A 10247-nucleotide genomic window follows, 5' to 3' on the forward strand; every position below is an offset into this window, starting at 1 on the left:
TAAGGTTTCTCCCATTCTATTTCTTCCAAAAGATTTCTTCCATAAGATTTCTTGCATAAGATACCTTCAATTTTGTTAAATTTCCCCAATTGCTTACAGAATCATCAACATGCCTATAACATATCTATGCCAAGCAATATTATAATATATTTTTGAAAATAGTTTCCTTCCACACAAAAGTTTTCAGTTCTTCCCTTGTTCTTAGAACGTCAACAAACACCAAATAGTATTAAATGTTTTGAGCAGGGTATCGTCTAGTTGCTCAAGTTAACTGTTGCTTGTTTTTCTTTGGACTGATTACGTATACGCCCTAGCGTCAAGGCTGACAATAAATTAGCCAAAGCAACTGTTCGTACTTTGATTTGCTTATGAATTGGCCAGCTTGGCTGGCCGTGTCTGGCCGCGTAATGCTCCAAGAAAAGTCCGCAAATGCAAATTGGCCAAACAAAACAAACAAAGTGCCGAAGTGACCCGCCTGCCCTCCAGATGGCATTGGCGGTGCCTTGGCTCGACCCCCCCGTTCGATCAATCAATCACATCAATTTAGCATTTCACTTTGGCCAACAGCGATTATTGAGAATGCGCTCGTCGACTAACAGATACCCTTTATATATATATATATATCTATATACAAAACCGTTTGTCCTGACTGACTGATGAGTGATTGCCTGACTGACTGATTGACTGACTGATTGATTGGCTGATTGGTGATAAGCGAACAGCTCATTCCACCCGCAAGTGTGGCATAATCGCGAAAAACGTTTGGATGAAACCTGTTGATTACCATCCAATCGACCTCAAACTCATTTTTAAAGATCTTTGAGAGGTTTTGTTTTATACGTGCCACGGGCAAGGGGCACGGGGTATACCCGCAAATATCATATGTAGACGTACATCAAAAATTCGACATAGATCGACGTTTTCCACCATCATAACTCGGTCCAATTTTCACGAGGCTTGGCTTTTTGTTAATGATTTGACCTCTAAATCAATTTGGCATTTAAGTTTGGGGACCTTATTTTTGGTCCAAATTCATGTCAAATTTTACCCTGGACTTGGATCAATCCTCATCTAGACATGGGTCAAAATTTCCCACCCCCATAACTCGGTCAAATCTCATCCGATTTTCACGAGGTTTAGTTTTTTGTCCATGGTTTGGCCCCTTAATCAGTTTGGCATTTAAGTTTGGGGACCTTATTTTTGGTCCAAATTCATGTCAAATTTTACCCTGGACTTGGATCAATCCTCACCTAGACATGGGTCAAAATTTCCCACCCCCATAACTCGGTCAAATCTCATCCGATTTTCACGAGGTTTAAATTTTTGTTCATGGTTCGACCTCTACATCAATTTGGCATTTAAATCTGAAAGCGATTTTTTTGGTCCAAATTCATGTCAAATTTTACCCTGGACTTGGATCAATCCTCATCTAGACATAGGTCAAAATTTTCCACCCCCATAACTCGACCAAAACTCATCCGATTTTCACGAGGTTTAGTTTTTTGTCCATGGTTTGGCCCCTTAATCAGTTTGGCATTTAAGTTTGGGGACCTTATTTTTGGTCCAAATTCATGTCAAATTTTACCCTGGACTTGGATCAATCCTCACCTAGACATGGGTCAAAATTTCCCACCCCCATAACTCGGTCAAATCTCATCCGATTTTCACGAGGTTTAAATTTTTGTTCATGGTTCGACCTCTACATCAATTTGGCATTTAAATCTGAAAGCGATTTTTTTGGTCCAAATTCATGTCAAATTTTACCCTGGACTTGGATCAATCCTCATCTAGACATAGGTCAAAATTTCCTACCCCCATAACTCGACCAAAACTCATCCGATTTTCACGAGGTTTAGTTTTTTGTCCATGGTTTGGCCTCTAGATCAATTTGGCATTTAAGTTTGGGGACCTTATTTTTGGTCTAAATTCATGTCAAATTTTACCCTGGACTTGGATCAATCCTCATCTAGACATGGGTCAAAATTTCCCACCCCCATAACTCGACCAAAACTCATCCGATTTTCACGAGGTTTAGTTTTTTGTCCATGGTTTGGCCTCTAGATCAATTTGGCATTTAAGTTTGGGGACCTTATTTTTGGTCCAAATTCATGTCAAATTTTACCCTGGACTTGGATCAATCCTCACCTAGACATGGGTCAAAATTTCCCACCCCCATAACTCGACCAAAACTCATCCGATTTTCACGAGGTTTAGTTTTTTGTTCATGGTTTGGCCTCTACATCAATTTGGCATTTAAAACTGAAAGCGATTTTTTTGGTCCAAATTCATGTCAAATTTTACCCTGGACTTCGATCAATCCTCACCTAGACATGGGTCAAAATTTCCCACCCCCATAACTCGACCAAAACTCATCCGATTTTCATGAGGTTTAGTTTTTTGTCCATGGTTTGGCCTCTAGATCAATTTGGCATTTAAGTTTGGGGACCTTATTTTTGGTCCAAATTCATGTCAAATTTTACCCTGGACTTGGATCAATCCTCACCTAGACATGGGTTAAAATTTCCCACCCCCATAACTCGACCAAAACTCATCCGATTTTCATGAGGTTTAGTTTTTTGTCCATGGTTTGGCCTCTAGATCAATTTGGCATTTAAGTTTGGGGACCTTATTTTTGGTCCAAATTCATGTCAAATTTTACCCTGGACTTGGATCAATCCACACCTAGACATAGCTCAAAATTTCCCACCCCCATAACTCGACCAAAACTCATCCGATTTTCACGAGGTTTAGTTTTTTGTTCATGGTTTGGCCTCTACATCAATTTGGCATTTAAAACTGAAAGCGATTTTTTTGGTCCAAATTCATGTCAAATTTTACCCTGGACTTGGATCAATCCACACCTAGACATGGGTCAAAATTTCCCACCCCCATAACTCGACCAAAACTCATCCGATTTTCATGAGGTTTAGTTTTTTGTCCATGGTTTGGCCTCTAGATCAATTTGGCATTTAAGTTTGGGGACCTTATTTTTGGTCCAAATTCATGTCAAATTTTACCCTGGACTTGGATCAATCCTCACCTAGACATGGGTCAAAATTTCCCACCCCCATAACTCGACCAAAACTCATCCGATTTTCATGAGGTTTAGTTTTTTGTCCATGGTTTGGCCTCTAGATCAATTTGGCATTTAAGTTTGGGGACCTTATTTTTGGTCCAAATTCATGTCAAATTTTACCCTGGACTTGGATCAATCCTCACCTAGACATGGGTCAAAATTTCCCACCCCCATAACTCGACCAAAACTCATCCGATTTTCATGAGGTTTAGTTTTTTGTCCATGGTTTGGCCTCTAGATCAATTTGGCATTTAAGTTTGGGGACCTTATTTTTGGTCCAAATTCATGTCAAATTTTACCCCAAACTTGGATCAATCTTCATATGGGTCAATCATGGGACATGGGTCAAAATTTCCCACCCCCATAACTCGACCAAAACTCATCCGATTTTCACGAGGTTTAGTTTTTTATTCATGGTTTGGCCCCTAAATCAATTTGGCATTTAAGTTTGGGGACCTTATTTTTGGTCCAAATTCATGTCAAATTTTACCCTGGACTTGGATCAATCCTCACCTAGACATGGGTCCAAACTTCCCACCCCCATAACTCGACCAAATCTCATCCGATTTACACGAGGTTACGTTTTTTGTTCATGGTTTGGCCTCTAGATAAATTTGGCATTTAAATCTGGAAGCGATTTTTTTGGTCCAAATTCATGTCAAATTTTACCCTGGACTTGGATCAATCCTCACCTAGACATGGGTCAAAATTTCCCACCCCCATAACTCGACCAAAACTCATCCGATTTTCACGAGGTTTAGTTTTTTATTCATGGCTTGGCCCCTAAATCAATTTGGCATTTAAGTTTGGGGACCTTATTTTTGGTCCAAATTCATGTCAAATTTTACCCTGGACTTGGATCAATCCTCATCTAGACATGGGTCAAAATTTCCCACCCCCATAACTCGGTCAAAACTCATCCGATTTTCACAAGGTTTAGTTTTTTGTTCATGGTCTGACCTCTAGATCAATTTGGCATTTAAGTTTGGGGACCTTATTTTTGGTCCAAATTCATGTCAAATTTTACCCTGGACTTGGATCAATCCTCACCTAGACATGGGTCCAAACTTCCCACCCCCATAACTCGACCAAATCTCATCCGATTTTCACGAGGTTTAGTTTTTTGTTCATGGTTTGGCCTCTACATCAATTTGGCATTTAAAACTGAAAGCGATTTTTTTGGTCCAAATTCATGTCAAATTTTACCCTGGACTTGGATCAATCCACACCTAGACATGGGTCAAAATTTCCCACCCCCATAACTCGACCAAAACTCATCCGATTTTCATGAGGTTTAGTTTTTTGTCCATGGTTTGGCCTCTAGATCAATTTGGCATTTAAGTTTGGGGACCTTATTTTTGGTCCAAATTCATGTCAAATTTTACCCTGGACTTGGATCAATCCTCACCTAGACATGGGTCAAAATTTCCCACCCCCATAACTCGACCAAAACTCATCCGATTTTCATGAGGTTTAGTTTTTTGTCCATGGTTTGGCCTCTAGATCAATTTGGCATTTAAGTTTGGGGACCTTATTTTTGGTCCAAATTCATGTCAAATTTTACCCTGGACTTGGATCAATCCTCACCTAGACATGGGTCAAAATTTCCCACCCCCATAACTCGACCAAAACTCATCCGATTTTCATGAGGTTTAGTTTTTTGTCCATGGTTTGGCCTCTAGATCAATTTGGCATTTAAGTTTGGGGACCTTATTTTTGGTCCAAATTCATGTCAAATTTTACCCCAAACTTGGATCAATCTTCATATGGGTCAATCATGGGACATGGGTCAAAATTTCCCACCCCCATAACTCGACCAAAACTCATCCGATTTTCACGAGGTTTAGTTTTTTATTCATGGTTTGGCCCCTAAATCAATTTGGCATTTAAGTTTGGGGACCTTATTTTTGGTCCAAATTCATGTCAAATTTTACCCTGGACTTGGATCAATCCTCACCTAGACATGGGTCCAAACTTCCCACCCCCATAACTCGACCAAATCTCATCCGATTTACACGAGGTTACGTTTTTTGTTCATGGTTTGGCCTCTAGATAAATTTGGCATTTAAATCTGGAAGCGATTTTTTTGGTCCAAATTCATGTCAAATTTTACCCTGGACTTGGATCAATCCTCACCTAGACATGGGTCAAAATTTCCCACCCCCATAACTCGACCAAAACTCATCCGATTTTCACGAGGTTTAGTTTTTTATTCATGGTTTGGCCCCTAAATCAATTTGGCATTTAAGTTTGGGGACCTTATTTTTGGTCCAAATTCATGTCAAATTTTACCCTGGACTTGGATCAATCCTCATCTAGACATGGGTCAAAATTTCCCACCCCCATAACTCGGTCAAAACTCATCCGATTTTCACAAGGTTTAGTTTTTTGTTCATGGTCTGACCTCTAGATCAATTTGGCATTTAAGTTTGGGGACCTTATTTTTGGTCCAAATTCATGTCAAATTTTACCCTGGACTTGGATCAATCCTCACCTAGACATGGGTCCAAACTTCCCACCCCCATAACTCGACCAAATCTCATCCGATTTACACGAGGTTACGTTTTTTGTTCATGGTTTGGCCTCTAGATAAATTTGGCATTTAAATCTGGAAGCGATTTTTTTGGTCCAAATTCATGTCAAATTTTACCCTGGACTTGGATCAATCCACACCTAGACATGGGTCAAAATTTCCCACCCCCATAACTCGGTCAAATCTCATCCGATTTTCACGAGGTTTAGTTTTTTATTCATGGTTTGGCCCCAAGATCAATTTGGCATTTAAGTTTGGGGACCTTATTTTTGGTCCAAATTCATGTCAAATTTTACCCCAAGCTTGGATCAATCTTCATATGGGTCAATCATGGGACATGGGTCAAAATATACCACCCCCATAACTCGGTCAAAACTCATCCGATTTTCACAAGGTTTAGTTTTTTGTTCATGGTTTGACCTCTAGATCAATTTGGCATTTAAGTTTGGGGACCTTATTTTTGGTCCAAATTCATGTCAAATTTTACCCTGGACTTGGATCAATCCTCACCTAGACATGGGTCCAAATTTCCCACCCCCATAACTCGACCAAATCTCATCCGATTTTCACGAGGTTACGTTTTTTGTTCATGGTTTGGCCTCTAGATAAATTTGGCATTTAAATCTGGAAGCGATTTTTTTGGTCCAAATTCATGTCAAATTTTACCCTGGACTTGGATCAATCCACACCTAGACATGGGTCAAAATTTCCCACCCCCATAACTCGGTCAAATCTCATCCGATTTTCACGAGGTTTAGTTTTTTGTCCATGGTTTGGCCTCTAGATCAATTTGGCATTTAAGTTTGGGGACCTTATTTTTGGTCCAAATTCATGTCAAATTTTACCCTGGACTTGGATCAATCCTCATCTAGACATGGGTCAAAATTTCCCACCCCCATAACTCGACCAAAACTCATCCGATTTTCACGAGGTTTAGTTTTTTGTCCATGGTTTGGCCTCTAGATCAATTTGGCATTTAAGTTTGGGGACCTTATTTTTGGTCCAAATTCATGTCAAATTTTACCCTGGACTTGGATCAATCCTCACCTAGACATGGGTCCAAATTTCCCACCCCCATAACTCGACCAAAACTCATCCGATTTTCACGAGGTTTAGTTTTTTGTTCATGGTTTGGCCTCTACATCAATTTGGCATTTAAAACTGAAAGCGATTTTTTTGGTCCAAATTCATGTCAAATTTTACCCTGGACTTGGATCAATCCACACCTAGACATGGGTCAAAATTTCCCACCCCCATAACTCGACCAAAACTCATCCGATTTTCATGAGGTTTAGTTTTTTGTCCATGGTTTGGCCTCTAGATCAATTTGGCATTTAAGTTTGGGGACCTTATTTTTGGTCCAAATTCATGTCAAATTTTACCCTGGACTTGGATCAATCCTCACCTAGACATGGGTCAAAATTTCCCACCCCCATAACTCGACCAAAACTCATCCGATTTTCATGAGGTTTAGTTTTTTGTCCATGGTTTGGCCTCTAGATCAATTTGGCATTTAAGTTTGGGGACCTTATTTTTGGTCCAAATTCATGTCAAATTTTACCCTGGACTTGGATCAATCCTCACCTAGACATGGGTCAAAATTTCCCACCCCCATAACTCGACCAAAACTCATCCGATTTTCATGAGGTTTAGTTTTTTGTCCATGGTTTGGCCTCTAGATCAATTTGGCATTTAAGTTTGGGGACCTTATTTTTGGTCCAAATTCATGTCAAATTTTACCCTGGACTTGGATCAATCCACACCTAGACATGGGTGGTCAAAATTTTCCACCCCCATAACTCCGCCAAATCTCATCCGATTTTCACGAGGTTTAGTTTTTTATTCATGGTTTGGCCCCTAAATCAATTTGGCATTTAAGTTTGGGGACTTTATTTTTGGTCCAAATTCATGTAAAATTTTACCCTGGACTTGGATCAATCCTCACCTAGACATGGGTCAAAATTTCCCACCCCCATAACTCGACCAAAACTCATCCGATTTTCATGAGGTTTAGTTTTTTGTCCATGGTTTGGCCTCTAGATCAATTTGGCATTTAAGTTTGGGGACCTTATTTTTGGTCCAAATTCATGTCAAATTTTACCCTGGACTTGGATCAATCCACACCTAGACATGGGTGGTCAAAATTTTCCACCCCCATAACTCCGCCAAATCTCATCCGATTTTCACGAGGTTTAGTTTTTTATTCATGGTTTGGCCCCAAGATCAATTTGGCATCTAAGTTTGGGGACCTTATTTTTGGTCCAAATTCATGTCAAATTTTACCCCAAACTTGGATCAATCTTCATATGGGTCAATCATGGGACATGGGTCAAAATTTCCCACCCCCATAACTCGACCAAAACTCATCCGATTTTCACGAGGTTTAGTTTTTTATTCATGGTTTGGCCCCTAAATCAATTTGGCATTTAAGTTTGGGGACCTTATTTTTGGTCCAAATTCATGTCAAATTTTACCCTGGACTTGGATCAATCCTCACCTAGACATGGGTCCAAATTTCCCACCCCCATAACTCGACCAAATCTCATCCGATTTTCACGAGGTTACGTTTTTTGTTCATGGTTTGGCCTCTAGATAAATTTGGCATTTAAATCTGGAAGCGATTTTTTTGGTCCAAATTCATGTCAAATTTTACCCTGGACTTGGATCAATCCACACCTAGACATGGGTCAAAATTTCCCACCCCCATAACTCCGCCAAATCTCATCCGATTTTCACGAGGTTTAGTTTTTTATTCATGGTTTGGCCCCAAGATCAATTTGGCATTTAAGTTTGGGGACCTTATTTTTGGTCCAAATTCATGTCAAATTTTACCCCAAACTTGGATCAATCTTCATATGGGTCAATCATGGGACATGGGTCAAAATTTCCCACCCCCATAACTCGACCAAAACTCATCCGATTTTCACGAGGTTTAGTTTTTTATTCATGGTTTGGCCCCTAAATCAATTTGGCATTTAAGTTTGGGGACCTTATTTTTGGTCCGAATTCATGTCAAATTTTACCCTGGACTTGGATCAATCCTCATCTAGACATGGGTCAAAATTTCCCACCCCCATAACTCGGTCAAAACTCATCCGATTTTCACGAGGTTACGTTTTTTGTTCATGGTTTGGCCTCTAGATAAATTTGGCATTTAAATCTGGAAGCGATTTTTTTGGTCCAAATTCATGTCAAATTTTACCCTGGACTTGGATCAATCCTCACCTAGACATGGGTCAAAATTTTCCACCCCCATAACTCGGTCAAATCTCATCCGATTTTCACGAGGTTTAGTTTTTTGTCCATGGTTTGGCCTCTAGATCAATTTGGCATTTAAGTTTGGGGACCTTATTTTTGGTCCAAATTCATGTCAAATTTTACCCTGGACTTGGATCAATCCACACCTAGACATAGCTCAAAATTTCCCACCCCCATAACTCGACCAAAACTCATCCGATTTTCACGAGGTTTAGTTTTTTGTTCATGGTTTGGCCTCTACATCAATTTGGCATTTAAAACTGAAAGCGATTTTTTTGGTCCAAATTCATGTCAAATTTTACCCTGGACTTGGATCAATCCTCATCTAGACATAGGTCAAAATTTCCCACCCCCATAACTCGACCAAAACTCATCCGATTTTCACGAGGTTTAGTTTTTTGTTCATGGTTTGGCCTCTAAATCAATTTGGCATTTAAATCTGGATGCAATTTTTTTGGTCCAAATTCATGTCAAATTTTACCCTAGACTTGGATCCATCCACACCTAGACATGGGTCAAAATTTCCCACCCCCATAACTCGACCAAAACTCGTCCGATTTTCACGAGGTTTAGTTTTTTGTCCATGGTTTGGCCTCTACATCAATTTGGCATTTAAGTTTGGGGACCTTATTTTTTTCCAAATTCATGTCAAATTTTACCCTAGACTTGGATCAATCCACACCTAGACATGGGTCAAAATTTCCCACCCCCATAACTCGACCAAAACTCATCCGATTTTCACGAGGTTACGTTTTTTGTTCATGGTTTGGCCTCTAGATAAATTTGGCATTTAAATCTGGAAGCGATTTTTTTGGTCCAAATTCATGTCAAATTTTACCCTGGACTTGGATCAATCCTCACCTAGACATGGGTCAAAATTGTCCACCCCCATAACTCGGTCAAATCTCATCCGATTTTCACGAGGTTTAGTTTTTTGTCCATGGTTTGGCCTCTAGATCAATTTGGCATTTAAGTTTGGGGACCTTATTTTTGGTCCAAATTCATGTCAAATTTTACCCTGGACTTGGATCAATCCTCATCTAGACATGGGTCAAAATTTCCCACCCCCATAACTCGGTCAAATCTCATCCGATTTTCACGAGGTTACGTTTTTTGTTCATGGTTTGGCCTCTAGATAAATTTGGCATTTAAATCTGGAAGCGATTTTTTTGGTCCAAATTCATGTCAAATTTTACCCTGGACTTGGATCAATCCTCATCTAGACATGGGTCAAAATTTCCCACCCCCATAACTCGGTCAAATCTCATCAGATTTTCACGAGGTTTGGCTTTTTGTTCCTGGTTTGGCCTCAAAATCAATTTGGCATCTAAAGCCGTCAACATTATTTTTGGTCGAAATTCATGTAAAAAATTATCCCTC

This window comes from Drosophila novamexicana, unplaced genomic scaffold (assembly GCF_003285875.2).
Source record: "Drosophila novamexicana strain 15010-1031.04,08,12 unplaced genomic scaffold, DnovRS2.1 tig00001690-arrow-arrow-pilon, whole genome shotgun sequence".
In the NCBI taxonomy this organism is placed as follows: domain Eukaryota; kingdom Metazoa; phylum Arthropoda; class Insecta; order Diptera; family Drosophilidae; genus Drosophila; species Drosophila novamexicana.